Raw genomic sequence first — 20079 nt, 5'->3', positions numbered from 1 at the left:
TCATTTGCCTTTGGAACAGAAAACGACAGGCTAACAGGCTTATCATTACGGATTTGAGTGTTCCAGGTTCTTTAGATAGTAAGTGATCTATTCAAGTAGATCTCCTACTGAAATAGATCCATTTTGAGAAGGGATATGGATTTCTAAGAAGAAAGCAAATCCCTATGTTAAAACGGTGTGGTGGGTGTTTTTTGTTGTTGTTTTGCTTTTAGAACTTGCAAGGCCCAATCGACTTCATAGTTCGAGATCCAAATAAGACCACGACATTCCAAGCAGGTGTTTCTTTTTTGGTTGTTTTTCAATCTGTATATCTTTGGATTGTAAGCAGTAGAACTGTGCTTGAACTGGAAAAAAGTAGCGGAGATTTCAGAAGTGGAACATATGGTGGAACGGTAAACTGAGAGTATTGTGCAAGAAGAGAAAAGAGGGGAAAATGGTAAGAGTTTCCTGAGTCGGAAGGGACCCCTAGGGATCGTCAAAGTCCAACTCCTGGCCCTGCACAGACACTCCAACAGTCCCACCCTCTGCATCCCTGAGAGCGTTGGCCAAACACTTCTGGATCTCTGGCAGCCTTGGGGCTGTGCCCATTGCCTGGGGAACCTATTCAGTGCCTGACCAGCCTGTGAGGAAAAAAACCTTTCCCTGATAGCCAGCCTAATCGTCCCCTGACACAGCTCCTGGCATTGCCTTGGCTCCTGTCCCTGGTCGCAGAGAGCAGAGAGCAAAGCTTTCCCTGTGCTGCCTTTGAGGGTAGCTGAGAGGTCCCAAGTGAGGTGTGAGCTCAGTGTCCTCTCTGCAGCTGAACCAAATGCCCTCAGCCACTCTTTGTATGGCTTCCCCTCCAGCCTCTTCACTATCTCTGTGTCTCTCCTTTGGACATTTCTCCAATAGCCTGAGGTCTTTCTGACGTTGTGGCATCCAAAATTGCCCCCAGGGCTTGAAGAGAGCACTGTCCCAGCCCAGACTAGAGCAGGACAATCACCTCTCTCGAGCGAGAAGTGCCACAAGATAGGGACACTTGTCAAAAATCAGCTGGAGAAACAAATCTATCAGAGAAACAGGTGATCTTGGCATAAGAAATGGAAGAAGCAGAGGAAGAAGAAGATGAAGAGAGGATTCCTTGTAAAAGTGAAGAAAATGAGCATGCAGAACAGGGACTAAGCATTATGCAGGTAAGTGAGCAAGAGAATAAGTTTGAAAGTGAAGGCAGTTTTGTCCAAAAGAAGGAGGAATAGGAAGTCTTTTTGCTGAGAATGAATAGAAAGGTATTTTCTGTTTAGTTTGTATACAAAGCGTACAGGGCTCTAGATCCTTTTGTGGGAAAATGGAGTGTGTAAAGTTGCCAATTGTTTTGGAGCAAATTTGGAGGTTTTTGGGGACTCAGGTGAATTTTGGGTAGAATTCTGTGGATTTGGGGGTTCCCAGGTGAATTGCGGACGGGGGAGGGGCGATTTGGGGAGATCCAGGTGGGTTTTGAGGGGTCCCAGGTTTATTTTGGGGGAGAATTTTTGGAATTTTGGGAGATCCCGGGTAGCGAGGTTTGGGGTTGTGTTGGTTTGAAAGTAAAACCAATGCGAGACTCCAAGTAGGTAATACAATTTAATAGGAGAAAAGAGAAAAAATAAAATACATGCAATAATATAAAAGAAAAAACCACCAACAAAGTCAGAAATACAACCTGACACCTTCTCAGTCAGGGTGTTGGTAGCAGTCCTTATAAATGGTGGCTGCAGTCCTCCTGGATGACAGATGTGGTTCAGTTGAAGCAGTGCTCCTGTAGAAGGTGCAGTTTTCCTCTGAAGATCCAGCGATGATGTGGAAAAAGGTCCGACTTTCCTCTGGGATCCAGTGGAAAGGACTGCTTTGGTGTTCCAAATCTCAGTTTTTATCTAGGTAGGAAATGTTTGGCTCCTCCCCCTGGCTGGAGCATCTCCCAATGGGATGATGTAATCTTATCAGTCACACAAGAGGACTTAATGGCCCATTAACAGAATATATCTTCTGGAGGAAGGATGGGTTGTGAAAAGTTAACAGTGATCATCCCCCGATCTTATCAGATGGCACATCAGCAGAAGATATCTCCCACAGAGATAAGGATCACCACCCCTCCCACATTTTAACTGATGGTGATAGAATACACATTTTTGCATTGTACCCCAGGACATAATCCACCCCTTATTCTATTACCATCTACATCAGACCCAAACCAATACCCTGTTACAGATATATAATACAAAATGAAACCTTACCTACAGTTCTCACTAAAAATTAGGTCTCCTTGCAGTTCACAACAGGTTTCCCCATCTTTCTGCATTACCCACCAAGTGCAAGCAGGTCCTTGAGCGAAAACAATCCCACGGATTGGTTTGCCTTTGCCTGTGGTGGGATTAATCCAAACAGTCTTTCATAAAGTACCTTTCCTGTGTGCCACAGGGACCTTGTTCCCATCCACTGTGTGCAGGGGTTCAGAGTGGGCAGGACCGGCTCGATTTTATGGATCCTCGGGTGTTAACCATCCATGTGGCTTTGGCCAAGTTCATTTCCCAATTTCTGAAGGTTCCACTACCTGGTGCTTTCAAAGTAGTCTTAAGGAGTCCATTAGACCGTTCAACTTTCCCGGCAGCTGGCGCGTGGTAAGGGATATGATATATCCATTCAATACCATGTTCTTTGGCCCAGGTGTTGATAAGGCCGTTCTTGAAATGGGTTCCGTTGTCTGATTCAATTCTCTCAGGGGTACCATGCCTCCAAAGGACTTGTTTTTCTAGGCCCAAGATGGTGTTCCGGGCAGTGGCATGAGGCACAGCGTAGGTTTCTAACCATCCTGTAGTTGCTTCCACCATGGTCAGTACGTAGCGCTTGCCCAGGTGGGTTTGGGGAAGGGTGATGTAGTCAATTTGCCAGGCTTCCCCATACCTGTACTTTGACCATCGTCCACCGTACCACAGAGGCTTCACCCGCTTGGCCTGTTTGATTGCGGCACAGGTCTCGCAGTTGTGGATGACCTGTGAGATGCTGTCCATGGTAAGGTCCACCCCTCGGTCACGGGCCCATCGGTATGTTGCATCTCTCCCCTGATGACCAGAGGCATCATGGGCCCAACGAAGTAGGAATGATTCTCCCTTGTGCTGCCAGTCTAGATCTACCTGTGATACTTTCACTTTGGCAGCTCGGTCCACCTGCTCGTTGTTGTGATGCTTTTCATTAGCCCGGCTTTTGGGTACATGTGCATCCACGTGTCAAACCTTTATGGTCAATTTCTATACTTGGGCAGCAATGTCCTGCCAAATCTCAGCTGCCCAGATGGGTTTCCCTCTGCGCTGCCAGTTGGCCTTTTTCCAGCGATCCAGCCATCCCCACAGAGCATTAGCTACCATCCATGAGTCAGTGTAGAGATAAAGCCTTGGCCACTTCTCTAGTTCAGCAATATCCAAAGCCAACTGGAAGGCTTTTAGCTCTGCGACCTGACTCGATCCACCTTGTCCCTCCGTAGCTTGTGCAACTTGTCGTGTGGGGCTCCATACTGCAGCTTTCCATTTCCGGTTAGTGCCTACAATTTGGCAGGAGCCATCAGTGAAGAGGGCATATCGTCTTTCAGTCTCCGGTAGCTCATTATATGGTGGGGCTTCCTCAGCACGTGCAACTTGCTCCTCTTCTTCTTCAGAAGACAATCCAAAAGTCTCACCTTCAGGCCAGTTTGTAATTATTTCCAGAATCCCAGGGCGATTTGGATTCCCAATACGGGCACGCTGAGTGATGAGGGCAATCCACTTGCTCCATGTGGTTGTCAGTGGCGTGATGTGTGGAAGGCACCTTTCCCTTGAACATCCAACCCAGCACTGGTAGTTGGGGTGCCAGGAGGAGTTGTGTTTCCGTGCTAACCACCTCTGAGGCAGCTTGAACTCCTTCATAGGCAGCCAAGATCTCCTTCTCTGTGGGAGTGTAGTTGGCTTCAGATCCTTTGTAGCTTCGACTCCAGAATCCCAGTGGTCGACCCGAGTCTCACCAGGCACCTTCTGCCAAAGGCTCCAGGGCAGACCATGGTTCCCGGCTGCAGAGTAGAGCACGTTCTTCACATCTGGTCCCGTGCTGACTGGGCCAAGGGCTACTGCATGAGCAATCTCCTGCTTGATCTGGCCAAGGCTTGCTGCTGCTCACGGCCCAGGTGGAAATCCTTCCTCTTGCGTGTAACCAGGTAGAGAGGGCTCACAATCTGATTGTACTCAGGAATGTGCATTCTCCAAAAGCCTATGGCACCTAGGAAAGCTTGTGTTTCCTTCTTGTTGGTAGGTGGAGACATAGAGGTGATCTTATTCATTACCTCTGTTGGGATCTGACAGCGTCCATCTTTCCACTTGACTCCTAGAAACTGAATTTCCTGAGCCGGTCCCTTAACTTTACTTTGCTTAATGGCAAAAACAGCTTTCAGCAGAATCTTGACAATCTTCTCTCCTTTCTCAAAGACTTCCCCTGCTGTGCTGCCCCATACAATGATGTCATCGATATACTGTAGATGTTCGGGTGCTTCACCCTTTTCCAGTGCAGCCTGGATCAGTCCATAACATGGTGGGACTGTGCTTCCACCCCTGGGGCAGACGATTCCAGGTGTACTGCACGCCCCTCCAGGTGAAAGCAAACTGAGGCCTGCATTCTGCTGCCAGAGGAATGGAGAAAAATGCATTGGCGATGTCAATGGTGGCGTACCACTTTGCTGCCTTGGACTCCAGCTCGTACTGGAGTTCCAGCATGTCCGGCACAGCAGTGCTCAGCGGTGGAGTCACCTCATTCAATGCACGATAGTCTACGGTCAATCTCCATTCTCCTTCAGATTTACGCACAGGCCAGATGGGGCTGTTGAAGGGTGAGTGGGTTTTGCTGTCCACCCCTTGACTCTCCAGTTTACGGATCATTTAATGGATGGGAATCACTGAGTCTCTGTCAGTACGGTATTGCCGACGGTGTACTGTTGTTCTGGCGATTGGTACCTGTTGCTCTTCAACTCTCAGTAGTCCCACAGCAGAGGGGTCATCTGCAAGACCAGGCAAGGTGTTCCGTTTTCTAATGTCGTCTGTCTCTACAGCAGCTATCCCTAAAGCCCAGCGATATCCTTTTGGGTCTTTGAAATATCCATTTCTAAGATAGTCCATGCCAAGGATGCATGGGGCCTCTGGGCCAGTCACGATGGGGTGTTTCTGCCACCTGTTCCCAGTTAAACTCACTTTGGCCTCCACTACAGTCAGCTGCTGGGATCCTCCTGTTACCCCAGAAATAGAGATGGATTCTTCTCCTACGTACTTTGATGGCATCAGAGTACATTGGGCACCGGTGACAACCAAAGCCTTATGTTTTTGTGGGTCGGATGTGCCAGGCCATCGGATCCACACAGTCCAATACATCCGATTATCCTTCTCCTCTACCTGGCTAGAGGCAGGGCTCCTCTATTCCTGATCTTCATACACATTGCTCTCTTCCTGTAAATAGGTTCTTGAGGTCCCTTCAAGAGGATCAGTCATATAATCATTCTGATACTGTCTGGAGTTCTGTACACGAGAGACTGGAGCAGCATTGACTCTAGATGAGCTTCTTGTGGTAGGTGTCCCTCTTTTCAGCTCACGTACCCGGGCTGCTAAGGAGGAGGTGGGTTTTCCACCCCACTTCCTCATGTCTTCTCCATGCTCCTGAAGGAAAAACCAGAGGTTACCTCATGGAGTGTTTTCTCTCCCTGCCTGAGGAATGCCGGCTCCTAAGGGCAGAAACTCTTGTTGGTTCTGGAGAGATCTGGTAGTTGTTTTCCTTAAGTTCTTTTTTTAGTTTCTGATGGCCCTCTTCAATCAAGCTTCGGACTTGCTCCACCAGCCTTGTTTCCACGGATGAGACATGGGTACGAAATGGGGCTGTGACAGTGTCCTCATAATTTCTTAGTTTATTGGCCAAGACGCCTACCATGTCCTCACCTTCCCTCCACTGTAGTATTGGCAGGTAACGGGAATACATCTCTGGTCCAAGCCGTGCAAATCTCAACCATATCTGTGACCTGCATGTTGTAGTCCGTGCAAAGGAGACAAAGCAGAACTAACAACAATATTATGCTGTCCTTAACATCCAGCGGGAACTCAACATTTCCAAAGACTACTGAATCAGGCCGGATAGATAGGAAAAAATCATTCTTTGCCCCGCACCCCAAGGGCTGGGTGTGATTGGTAAAACCCCGGATGCAGCAACCTAGACTAGGACAAGCAAACAAAGTCTAGTATATATTCTGAATTATGTTCATTGCCTCAGAGGTTATCATGCAGTAGACATAATAGGCCTAGAAAGCAATTTTTATACCATATTCTGGTCTACACAGGAGCATTACAGCTGGCAGGTAGTTCCCCATGTGCAGAAAAATATAGAGAACAATATATAAAACTCATGTAAGCATGTTGAGAATCATGGTGAATACAAAATTGTAATACTGACCTTTCTCAGTACCCTTCGTGCCCCTCGTTGGGTGCCAATAAATGTGTTGGTTTGAAAGTAAAACCAGTGTGATACTCCAAGACAGTAATAGAATTTAATAGGAGAAAAGAGAAAAAATAAAATAACTTCAATAATATAAAAGAAAACCCACCAACAAAGTCAGAAATAGAACCTGACACCCTGTCAGTCAGGGTGTTGGTAGTGCTGCCCGAAACCCCAAGTAAAACACAAACTAACAGAGTGTCAGTTTATGCGGTGCTTTATTCGGGGCCCGGGGACCTGCGGACTCGCGTCCAAAGTCAGGATCCCACCGGTTCCCTTTTTAGAGGGTTTTTTATACCCTTTTTACAAATGGTTTATGAGCAGAAGTACACATGCTTCTAAATAATATAGATACATTCACCTTGTAGATAGCATTTTACGTCATAAATCTTACATGGTTGCTTATCCTAGGACTATACTGTTCTCCCCCTTAATCTCTCTTACGCCACTGCCCACCACCAGTACTTTATTTATGTTTATACTTTAACCTTATCACTAACAGTTCTGCATGCTCTCCTAAATCTTTTGAACATTATTTTCTCAGCACAGCACATTCCTAAGTTAGTTTCCCAGGGCCTACTCTGGGAAATGCAGTCTCCAAGCCTTAGCATTACTACTACTATTATGGTTTATACACTTTATATTCTAATATTCAGGATTTCTAGTCCATAGGGTAACAGTATCAGTCTGTATAAATGGTGGCTGCAGTCCTCCTGGATGACAACTGTGGTTCAGTTGAAGCAGTGCTCCTGTAGAAGGTGCAGTTTTCCTCCAAAGATCCAGCGATGATGTGGAAAAAGGTTCAGCTTTGCTCTGGGATCCAGTGGAAAGGACTGCCTTGGTGTTCCAAATCTCAGTTTTTATCTAGGTAGGAATTGTTTGGCTCCTCCCCCTGGCTGGAGCATCTCCCAATGGGATGATGTAATCTTATCAGTCACACAATAGGACTTAATGGCCCATTAACAGAATCTGTCTTCTGGAGGAAGGATGGGTTGTGTAAAGCTAACGATGATCATCCCCCTGATCTTATCAGATGGCACATCAGCAGGGGATATCTCCCACAGAGATAAGGATCACCACCCCTCCCTCATTTTAACAGATGGTGATAGAATACACATTTTTGCATTGTACCCGAGGACAGGGTTGAATTTTTGGAAACTGGGGAGTCCCAGTTGAATTTTAGGGGGAATTTGTGGAATTCTAGGGATCTCAGGGTAATTTTGGGGGGAATTTGGTGAATTTTAGGGTATACATGTGAATTTTAGGGTTCTCAGGTGAGTTTTGGGGATGCCAGGCAGATATTGGTGTGAAATCTGTCGATTTTGGGGTATCCAGGTGAGCATTTGGGAGTCGTGGGAGAATTTTGGGATGAATTTGGGGGGGTGCAGGTGGATTATCCCGGGAATTTGGTGATTTTGGGGAGTCCCAGATGGGTCTTGGAGCTAATTCGGTGGATTTGGGGGTATTTCGGTCGTTTTGAGGGGGATTGGAGACATTTTGGGGTGAATTTGGGAGGTGTTGGGGGGACTGGGTCTTGGAGGTGATTTGAGGGATTTTGGGGGTTGCAGGTGGGATTTTGGGGTGAAGCCCTGGGATTAGGGGGTCCCCCGTGAATTTTGGGGTGAATTTGTGGAATTCTGGGAGTTGCCAGGTGAGTGCTGGGCATCCCAGGGGGACTTCGGGACAAATTTTGGGGATTTTGGGTTTCCCAGGTGAATTTCTGAGGTGAAAAGGTTCAAAGAGGTTTTTTTTTATAAACAAGTTAAAGCCAGAAGGTTATTGAAAATTAATAGGTGTGATGCAAGTAGGTAATATGCAGACAATACACAGCGAGACAAATCATGGGAAAAATACAGTGGTAACACATGAGTGTGTGACGATGGGATCAGTATAGCAAAGGCTCAGTTGAAGTTGAATTTGGAAAAGCATGCCAAAAATAGAAATAATAAAGGCACCTATAGGTATTTCAGTGGGAAAAGGAAGATGAAAAGAAACCTATCACAACTCCCCTATTCCCCCCATCCCCATAAGCCGGACAGGACTAGTGACAACAGACAAGGAGAAGGCTGAAGTACTCAACAAGTGTTGGTCTCAATTTTTACTGCCAGTCACTATTTCCACATCTCTCAGGTTATTGGACTGGTGGGCTTGATTCTAAGCCATAGTAGCAGGTCAGCTTTCAGACCACTTGAGGAACCTGATCATGCAAGACCATGGGACCCACCCAGAGGCATGTCAGGGGGCTGAGAGAACTGGCAGCTGTAGTTGCTAAGGTGCTTCCTCCATCATATTTGAGAAAACAAGGCAACAAGCTGAAGTCTCCAGACACTGTGTTGTATTGACTCCAATACTCTTGGTCTTTTTTGTAAATCTTAGAGCTCTGAGTCAATTTCTGCAGAGGATTCCCAATGCAGTTTCAAAAATGGAATCTTTGTTATTGGTCCTCATGTTGATCTTGGATATTTCCATTTTCTGCGCTCCTATATTTTTGAAACATTTGTAATGACTGAAAAGAAAGCTGAGATGAGGCATTATGCTCTTTCCAGTGATATAAATGGACCAGTATTCTTTTCAGACAAATATATTTTTGCTGTGTCTAAGCACATGTGCATACCTGTGTTTGATTTATGTGTCCAGGTTTTGGCAATGGGGCAGCCACAGGGCCGTCTTGTGACAATGGCCCGGGTGCTGCCCTGTCCAACTTTCTACCAACTGACTCCACTTCAGGATGTCCTCCCTGCTGAGAGAAGAGGCTGGGACAGCACCTTTAGAAATGTGACTTTCTGGGTTTTTGTTTTGTTTTGTTTTGTTATTTTTAAAGTTACTAAAAACCTTCACCCTGATTTTTTGATGTGTTTGGTTTAGGGTTTTTTCAGTTTTGGGTGGGTTTTTCTGTGGGCTTTGTTTGTCTCTTTGGGGATTATTGTTTGGGGTTTTTTGTGTGTTTCTTTTGTCTGCTTTTTTTGTTTGTTTGTTTGTTTGTTTTGTTACGGTTTTGTAGATTTTTTTAAGCAAATTGATTGGAAAACTGAATAGTCCTCCACTATAGTCTCCTGGATTCACCTGAGACTCTTCCTGGGCATCTCCCTGATCCTTTTTGCAGTGAGTCTCACGTCATTCTCCTGAGGAAACTCTCTGCTAATGGTTTGGATGGGTGGGCTGTTTGCTGGGTGACAAACTGGGTGATGGCCAGGCCCAAAGAGTGGTGGGAAATAGAGTTCATCCGGCTGGTCCCCAAGGCTCAGTCTTGGGCCCAGTCCTGTTTAATATCTTTATCAGTGATCTGGACAAGGGGATAGAGTACACGCCCAGGAAGTTCACAGATGATGCAAAGTTGGCTGGTAGTGTTTATTTCTTCTGGAAGACAGCAGGCTCTGCTTCTTCTTCCTCCTGTTCTGAGGTCGCTGCTCCCTCTTCATCCCTCATTAAGTGTGCTGATTTTGTCACTTGGATGAGAAAACAAACAATTTTAGCAACAATACTAGAGGCAGGGTACAAGAAAGGAAGAGTTCACATGAAATCCGCCCCCGCCCAACAACAGACAATACCTGATGGCTCCTCTGCCCAGCTTACTGACTACACCGGAACCCATTGTCCCCCAAAGATACTCCCTTCTCCCTGCCCCCAGCCATGATGTGAGATGGAATAGAATATCTAAGATTAAGATTCTCCCTATGTAACTCCATCATACTTTGATTCTGGGAAAAAAAATTTCTTGAAGTTCTCTCATTTCAGATCATTTGAATTTGAATTTGCATACTAAAAAGTCTAGCCAGAAACTCATGACAATATTAATAGCCCATTCTAGAATGTCGGAGATGATATACACTTCTTTCAAGAGCATTTGATACCACACGTGACTTCTCCAGAATTTCAATGAACAGTGGGAGTAGTCTACAAGATTCTTGCTGCCATCTGGATTTCCTGGTATTTGGCTGGTCTATGTAAGCCAAACAGCTATCCAGCAGAGGGAATATTAGTGTGATACTTGATGGTATGTGAGATGGAACACAGTAAGTTACGGCTTTTTGCATAGTGATGAAGCTGTAAAGAAAGCTCCATAATGCTCAGACAAGGACGCTGTTGGACTTCCAGCAGCAAAGGCCCAAAACGAACCAATGAAAAGGTGTCGTTGAAAAAAAAAAGCCAAGTGGGGAGCAAAGTGATACTTAAGGGCATTTTACTGAAAGAGGAAATCTAGTGAAAAAAAAGGCCAAGAGTGTGTCTGCCCCCGATAACTCTCTACTCCAAGACACACTTGACCTAGTGGTTAAAGTTTTAACCTCTGCTGGATTTGAATTGCAGGAGGACAAAGTCCAAAGGATGCCACGTTGGAAGTACCTGGGTTTGGAAATTACTGCACGGACCATTGTTCCGCAGAAATTGGAAATTAATTGTAATCCAAAAACCTTAGCAGATCTCCATTCCCTGTGTGGGTCATTGAATTGGGTTAGGCCCTGGCTAGGCCTCACTAATGAGGACCGAGAACCTCTCTTCAATTTATTGAAGGGGGAGAGAAAGCTGCTTTCTCCCAGGGAACTGACCCCAGAGGCAAAGACGGCATTCGAAAAGGTACAAAAGACTTTAGGAGATAGGCAAGTTCGCAGTTACCATCCCCAGCTGCCCTTCAAATTCATTGTCCTAGGAAAACTGCCACACTTACACAGGTTAATATTCCAATGGATCCAGCTGCAGAGAGAGTCACTGTTAATCATAGAGTGGGTCTTCCTCTCCCACCAAAGACCCAAAACTATCACAAAGCCACAAGAGTTAATAGCTCAGCTGATTCAGAAAGCAAGGATGAGACTGTATGAAATAGCTGGTTGTGATTTCACATGTATTCACCTCCCTGTTAAACTGTCTGAGGAGGGAAGGAACTCTCCTGAAAGATTGACTAAAGAGATGTTTGAGCACTTGCTCCAGAGCAATGCCAATCTCCAATTAGCCCTGGACACCTACAGAGGACAAATATCAGTCCATGCCCCGTCTCACAAGCTGTTCAATGAGGAATTCCACCTCATTCCTCGAGAGAAGAGGAGTCGGAGACAACTCAAAGATCTCACAGTGTTCACGGATGCATTCGGGGCGTCCCACAAGTAGGTGATGACTTGGAAAAATCCCAAGACTCAGCATTGGGAGGCTGATGTTGAGTTTGTGGAAGGATCACCCCAGATAGCTGAACTGGCAGCGGTTGTGAGAGCCTTTGAGAAGTTCTCAGAGCCAATCAACTTGGTAACACTCAGCCTATGTAGCAGGGATAGTGTCCAGGGCAGAGCAGGCAGTGCTCAGAGACATCCAGAATGAGCAGCTTTTCAGGTTGCTTTCCAAACTAATTTATTTGATTTCTCATAGAGAACACCCGTTCTATGTGATGCATGTGAGGTCACACACAGATTTGCCAGGCGAAATTGCAGAAGGGAACCGTCAGGCAGACTCCCTTGCAACCCCAGCAGAACAAGCAACCCCAGCAGAACAAGCACGCCTTCCTGACATCTTCCAACAGGCAAAGCTGAGCCACCAGCAGTATGTCCAAAATGCGCCAGGTCTAATGCGTCAGTTCCAGCTAACACGGAGTCAGGCTCGAGCCTTTGTGGCCACCTGTCCCAACTGTCAGCTGCACACCATGCCCTCAATAGGCATGGGGGTTAGCACCCGAGGTCTAGGCAGTTGTGAAGTATGGCAGACAGACATCACACACATTCCTAGTTTCGTTCACCTCAAATATGTGCATGTTAGCATTGACACATATTCAGGCGCAGTCTATGCCTCTGCCCACGCAGGAGAAAGGGCAATACAAGCCAAAAAACACCTAATGCAAGCCTTTTCAGTATTGGGGATCCCTAGGGGAATCTTAACTGATCAGGGCGCAGCATATAAGTCCAAGGAGTTCCTGGAATTCGTCCAGCAGTGGGGAGTGGAATATAAAACTGGCACCTCCCACTCCCCCACAGGCCAAGGTGTAGTTGAGCGAGCCAATCAGATGCTCAAGCAGGTTTTGGCTAAACAGAGCAGTTCAACTGCGTGGATGTCTCCACAGCAGAAGCTCTGCAAAGCCATGTTTACTATCAATTTCCTGAATTGTTCATTTGAGAACATGAGTCCACCTGTGGTACGTCACTTTAACAGTGGTAAACAGTTCAAGTTATCCCAACATCCTCCAGTTTTGATTAGGGACCCAGAAACCTGGGAAATCAAAGGTCCCTATGAGCTCATTACCTGGGGACGTGGCTATGCTTGCGTATCCACTCCCTCAGGCCCTCGGTGGATTCCCCAAACGTGGGTGAAACCATATGTTCCCAAACATCCTGCTGCAGCTGAGGTGAATGAGGAGCAGGTGGCTGCGGCTTCAAAAAGAAGACGCTGCTGGAAAAAAGAAAAAGAAATCCTCATAGAGGATGACATCCCGGCAGATAGAGACCTTTAATCGGTTTTGCAATGTTTGTCTTTCCTTTTAGAGAAAAGCTTCCCTTCTCTAGGTCCTGTGAGGAACCCCATTCAAGTTGTCTTCCTGTTAACACTGAACAGTTTAGCAGCTGCATGAATCGTCCTTCAGCCACGTCAAAACATCTAGATGAACGTGGCACACACACTCCAAAATCGTGCTGCAATAAATTTTCTCCTACTACTGCACGGACATGAGTGCCAGGAATTTGAAGGACTTTGCTGTATGGATCTGACCTCGGGAGCTCCTAACATCCATGCTACCCTAATCTGAAGATTGGTTCAATGGACTGTTCAAAGGCTGGGGATTCACAGGGCAGTGGGCAAAGTCATAATTTAAATGAAACTAATATCCTTCTATCAACTTTGTAAAACAAAAAACAGGGAGATATTGCATTTCCTAGGTGGATTGTAAATGGTACATTCTGTGACCCCTGCTATGCCCTGTAGCCTGGTCCCTCTCCCCTCCTGGCCATACAGGGCTGGCTGGGATCCAGTTTCTCCCCGCCGACATTTTCAGACACTAGGAAAGATCTGTGCCCCCCGAGCTCTGTCTCTTTCTCCCTCTCTTTCTCCCTCTTTTCCTCGCTACCCACGAGAAATAAACCCTGCAACTTCATCAGGGAAAAGAGCCTCTCTTTTCATATATTATTTAGGTCCCCGAGGCAAGGGCCCAGGAGGCTTCATTCTAAGACCTGAGTTAGACCAGAGGAAAAGGTGAAGACCCCATTTTTAGGGCCAAGAAAAAGCCTCAGCACTGCTGCTTGTGCTGCTTCTTGGTTCCCTTGCAGCCTGTTGTGGAAACATTGGCGGTCACTTCTAGGTGCCGAGTTGCACACAGCACCACGGTAAATGCCGCGGAGAAGGGAAATACAGAATGCAGCGAGGAGCTGCACATGGCTTACGTGCAATAAGTTGAAGGTGAATCTAGGCACTGCCTCTTCAATCTGGCCCCCTCTGCTCTGGTAGCAACTTTTTCAAGTCGGCAAAGGGAGCTGCAAGTATGTAGAATAGAGGGCAGCGAGACGCCTTGTGATATGTGCCGTTTCAGGGCTGCTGACAGAGGGCTACTTTAAGAATGCCTTCTTCTTCCTCGAGTCCTTCTCGCTTCACTCTAGCTGCATGCAGTACACCACAGCGAAGGTGTGAGAAAAGGCACTGCCCCAGCTTTTGCCCTTGCGTGCAACGGCTGCGTTCTACTTTTCCAAGCAGCAAGAGCACTGAGAAGTGAAAGCAATTGTGAAGAAACTCGTTGACTGCTTGTGTGGTCTTTGCTGCGCTGCGCTTGCAATCCCGGTGCCCTGCGGCTTCGTTCTTCCCCTTCATTACCATTTAAAGCAGATTTGAACCCCTTGAAGACTGGTGGGGTGAAGTTCAATATCCGTGTGATGGATTGGGAGAAGATTTCACACGCTGCCACTTCCTCACAGTAAGTACCATTATTGAAGTAGCCCCAGAAACACACACTTAGAATGCCATAGCTCTGAATCAATGTGGCCATCTTCCAGAGAAAATTAAAAATCCATGAATTCCTCAACTGATCAACACACAAAATGAACCGGATAATAGCCACAGTAACCTTAGTTATGAGACTCATGTTTAAAAAAGAGCTTGCAAATGGGAGAGATATAGCAGTGACCACATGGAAGCCAATCCAGGGTAAGCTGGACAGCATGGTGTCACCTACCACAAGCTTGGGTAATTCAAGAACTGTTTTTCCCTTTTCTACCCCTCTCTCAATGTCCTCAGGGAATGCCTCATGTTCCGGGCGCCAAAATCTGTCTTGTTTTGAAAGACAGGTATGGTGTAAGGAAAGGCAAGAGCCCCCTTCGTGAGATGCAGAATGCAACCCCCTCCCTTTTAATTATTTTAGTTTTAAATCAGAGGCCTTCAGGCAGGAGATGTGGGGATAAGAATAACAGTTCTCTACTGATATCTAACAAGGCAGAAAACAACAACAGCTATAAATATTGACAACAGAACAGTATAACTCAGTTCCAGTCCCTTTTGGCAGCAGGCCATCTCCCTGTGCTCAGTTACCGGTGCTGTGTGGGCAGGGCAGGTCCCTCGCACTTGAAGCGGGCTGGAGTGATGATGACAGCGGCCCAGGGGTGAGAGGGATGGGGAAAGTGACTCCCCCCTCACGGTGTCGGTCGTGGTGCTGGGCAGAGTGTCCAGAGGTAGTAGGGTGAGGTGGGAGAGCAGCAGAGCTATGTCCAAAGGCAGGGAGGGTGGATCTCAGCGTTGGGGTGGCAGGGGAGATGATAGATCCGAGCATGGGGCGTCCTCTCCCTCCATGAGCCAAACGAGAGAGTTTTCCAGCCCGCTCCCGACCCCCGTCCCACCTTTCCTTTTTCCGGTTTCCCGCCCCCCCTCTCTCCACCCACCTCCCTGCGAGAGAACATTACCTTAAGGTGTGTATCCACTTAGCATAACAATGGGAGAAATTCCACAGAAAGAAAAGGGAAGCATTCAACCCCCGACATTATCCACCCCTTTCTTTCTCCCATACTAATATGCTATATCAAATTAAACCGTTACATTATATATACATACATGCAGTTAGAGACATAGGCACAGTACTATAGGTATTTCACCCTAAAACAAGGTCTCCTTGGGGTATGCATCGGGTCCCTCCACTCTTTTGCATCACCGCCAGGTGCAACCTGGTCCCTGAGCGAATACAACTCCATGGATGGGATTGTCTTTGCTGGAGGCAGGATTCACCCAGACAGTTTTTCCTAGCATACCTCTCATGTGTACCACTGTAACCTTATTTCCATCTGATATTCCCAAGGGCTCAGATTGAGCAGGGCCTGCTCGGTTAGTGGAACCTCGGGTGTTCACTAACCATGTGGCCTTTGGTAGATTAATAATTGTTAATAATAATAATAATAATAATAATAATAATAATAATAGTTTGGTAGATTAATAATAGCTCTTCAAAGTTCCCCCACCCAGTGCCTTCAAGGTGGTTTTAAGCAGGCCATTGCACGGTTCAACTTTCCCTGCCGCTGGTGCATGGTAGGGGATATGGTACACCCACTCAATGCCGTGTTCTCTAGCCCAGGTGTGTATAAGGCCGTTCTTGAAATAAGTCCCATTGTCTGACTCAATTCTCTCAGGGGTACCATGACTCCCAAGAACTTGTTTTTCCAGGCCCAAGACGGTGTTCCGAGCAGTGGCATGAGGCACAGGGTAGGTCTCTAACAATCCAGTGGTAGGTTCCACCATGGTCAGTACATAGCACTTGCCCTGGCGGGTTTGAAGCAGTGTGATGTAGTCAATCTGCCAGGCCTCTCCATACTTATATTTGGCCCATCGCCCCCCAAACCAGAGGGCCTTCACCCGCTTGGCCTTCTTGATGGCAGCACACGTCTCACAGTCATGGATAACTTGAGAAATACTGTCCATGGTTAGATCAACCCCTTGGTCTCGTGCCCACTTATAGGTGGCATCTCTGCCCTGATGACCTGAGGCATCATGGCCCCATCGAGCCAGGAACAACTCTCCCTTGTGCTGCCAATCTAAATCTATCTTCGACACCTCTATCTGTGCAGCCTGATCTACCTGCTCATTGTGTCGGTGTTCCTCATTAGCCCGACTCTTGGGGACATGGGCATCTATGTGACGGACTTTCACAGGCAGCTTCTCTACATGGGTGGCAATGTCTTTCCATTCATGGGCAGCCCAGATTTGTTTTCCCCTACGTTGCTAGTTAGCCTTTTTCCCCCTTTCCAGCCAACCCCACAGAGCATTGGCTACCATCCATGAATCAGTGTAAAGGTAGAGTTTTGGCCACTTCTCTCTTTCAGCAATGTCCAGGGCCAGCTGAACAGCTTTGAGTTCAGCAAGTTGACTCGATCCACCTTCTCCTTCGGTAGCTTGTGCAACCCGGCGTGTGGGGCTCCATACGGCTGCTTTCCACTTCCGGTTCATCCCCACGATGCGGCAGGAACCATCAGTGAAAGGAGCATAGCTTGTTTCATCTGCTGGCAGTTGGTTATACGGTGGGGCTTCTTCAGCCCAGGTCACTTGTTCCTGTTCCTCTTCGTTGGCAAGACAAAAGTCTTCCCCTTCCGGCCAGTTGGCAATTATCTCCAAAATCCCAGGGCGATTCGGGTTTCCAATACGGGTGCATTGTGTGATGAGGGCAATCCATTTGCTCCTTGTGGCGTCAGTGGCATGGTGGGTTGAGGGAACCTTTCCTTTGAACATCCAACCCAGCACTGGCAGTCGGGGTGCCAGGAGGATTTGTGTTTCCGTGCCAACCACCTCTGAGGCAGCTTGAACTCCTTCATAGGCGGCCAAGATCTCCCTCTCCATTGGAGTATAGTTGGCCTCGGACCCTCTGTAGCTGCAACTCCAGAATCCCAGTGGTCGGCCTCGCGTCTCACCAGGCATCTTCTGCCACAGGCTCCAGGACAGACCATGGATCCCGGCTGCAGAGTAGAGCACGTTCTTCACCTCTGGTCCCATCATAACTGGGCCAAGGGCTACTGCATGAACGATCTTCTGCTTGATCTGGGCAAAGGCTTGATGCTGCTCAGGGCCCCAGTGGAAATCGTTCTTCTTACGGGTGACCAGGTAAAGAGGGCTCACAATCTGGCTGTACTCAGGAATATGCATTCTCCAAAAGCCTATGGCACCTACGAAGGCTTGTGTTTCCTTCTTGCTGGTTGGTGGAGACATTGCAGTGATCTTATTGATGACCTCACTGGCAATCTGGTGCCGTCCATCTTGCCACTTTACTCCCAGGAACTGGATCTCTTGGGCAGGCCCTTTGACTTTGCTCTTTTGAATGGCGAAGCCTGCTCCCAGCAGAACCTCAATGATCTTTTCTCCTTTCTGAAATACCTCCATTGTCGTGTCCCCCCACACAATGATGTCATCAATGTACTGCAGATGTTCTGGAGATCCACCCCTCTCCAGTGTAGCCTGGATCAATCCATGACAGATGGTGGGGCTGTGTTTCCACCCCCGGGGCAGTCGTTTCCACGTGTATTGCACACCCCTCCAGGTGAAAGCAAGCTGAGGCCTGCACTCTACTGCCAGCGGAATGGAGAAAAACGCATTGGCGATGTCACTGGTGGCGTACCACTTGGCTGCCTTGGACTCCAGCTCGTACTGGAGTTCCAGCATGTCCGGCACAGCAGCGCTCAGTGGCGGAGTCATTTCATTCAATGCACGATAGTCCACGGTTAATCTCCATTCTCCTTCAGATTTATGCACAGGCCAAATGGGGCTGTTGAAAGGTGAGTGGGTTTTACTGACCACCCCTTGGCTCTTCAGCTCACGGATCATCTTGTGGATGGGGATCACGGCATCTCGATTCGTCCGGTAGTTCCGGCGGTGCACTGTTGAGGTAGCAATTGGCACCTGTTGCTCTTTCACCCTGAGGACTCCCACTGCAGATGGGTTTTCTGATAGCCCAGGCAGGGTGTTGAACTGCTTAATGTCCTCTGCCGCCGCAGCAGCTATTCCAAAAGCCCACCTGAGTCCCTTTGGGTCATTGTAATAGCCGCTCCTGAGGAAGTCTATGCCTAGGATACATGGTGTCTCTGGGCCAGTCACAATTGGATGTTTCTGCCACTCTTTCCCAGTCAGGCTCACCTCAGCCTCCAGCAAAGTCAATTCCCGAGATCCCCCCATAACCCCAGCAATTGAAACAGGTTCCTCCCCGACATGTCCCAATGGTATTAATGTACACTGTGAACCAGTGTCAACCAATGCACTGTGTTCCTGTCGCTCTGATGTGCCAGGCCATCGGATCCACACCGTCCAAAAGATCCGTTTTTCCCGTGCCTCTCCCTGACTAGAGGCAGGGCCCCTCTAGCCCTGGTTATTATTTCTCTCCTGGGCATACATAGTGGACGTTCCTTCAAGGGGATCTGACAGATCATCTTCCCTTCTCTAATACCCTGCACCTTGGTCATGGGAGGCTGAGGCTACCTTCACTTTAGTGGAGTTCCCTCTGTTAGTGTTCCCCTCCCTGAGTTGGCGCACCCGTGCTGCCAGGACAGAAGTGGGTTTCCCATCCCACCTTCTCATGTCTTCCCCGTGGTCAAATAGAAAAAAACACAGGTCAGCACGTGGGGTGTACCCTCTCTCCCTAGCTGGGGGGCGTTGGGCTCTACTTTTGGGGTCCATGACTCGCACTGGTGCTGCACTGATCTTCCTCACCTCTTCCCTTATCTCCTTCATCTCCTCTTTAAAGTCCTCTCTGAGGTCCTTAACCACAGCAGAGACATGAGCCTGCATTGGGCCAGCCATCATACTCTGAAATTCCTGAGCCTGTTGGCAACAGAACCCACTGTCACTTGGTTGGTATCAGCATTAATCCTTGCAATAAAGGGGGTATATTGAGATGGGCCCAGGTTTGCCAGATTCCACAACCTCTGCCCTGTGCACCTGACCTTGTCAGGGTCATTGTCATTCTGTCCATCCCTCCCAAAGAGCACCTCCAGTACTGCCACTTGTCTCAGCTGTTGGATCCCTTCCTCAAGGGTATTCCAACGCGTTCTCTGGTGGTGCTCCTGCATTCTTTCCCTGTGGACAAATCTCTCTCTCACACTCATTAAAAGTCGCTCCCAGAGGGAAAGGAGACCAGTCTCCCTTACAAATACTTGGTCCACACCTGAGTCCTGGGTCAAGGCTCCCAAATTCCTTGCCTCAGTACCATCCAGTTGCACACCTGTGCCCATAAGGTCCCAGACCCGCAGTAACCAGGTTGTAAAAGGCTCACGGCCCCGTCGTACAATGTCTTTACTCAGGTTACGGAGGCTCTCGTATGACAGGGACTCGGTGATGATATCAACTTCTGGCTCCCTTGCTGGTTGTGAGGGGCCCCCTTCCTGACCCTTATTATTTGGGTGCCTTGTTTTCATCTTAGACTTCCTAGTTTCCACAGGGGCAACTGCTGCTGCTGAGTGCCCTTGCAGTTCAGCTGGAACCTGGACAGATGTAACATCTGTGGGTCCCACTGCTGCACCATCAGAGTCTTCCCTCTTTAAGGTAGGGGGAGGGTTTCTCACCAGCTGGGGAGAGGTACTCCTTCAGCATCTGGCCCATCTCATGTATCTCCTTCGCTAGCACCCCCACCCATTATGGGTGGTTCCTTTCCAACGGGGGCTG

This window comes from Sturnus vulgaris, chromosome W (assembly GCF_052056855.1).
Source record: "Sturnus vulgaris isolate bStuVul1 chromosome W, bStuVul1.hap1, whole genome shotgun sequence".
Lineage (NCBI taxonomy): Eukaryota > Metazoa > Chordata > Aves > Passeriformes > Sturnidae > Sturnus > Sturnus vulgaris.
The sequence above is the reverse complement of the archived record's forward strand: the minus strand, read 5'-3'. Positions refer to the sequence as shown.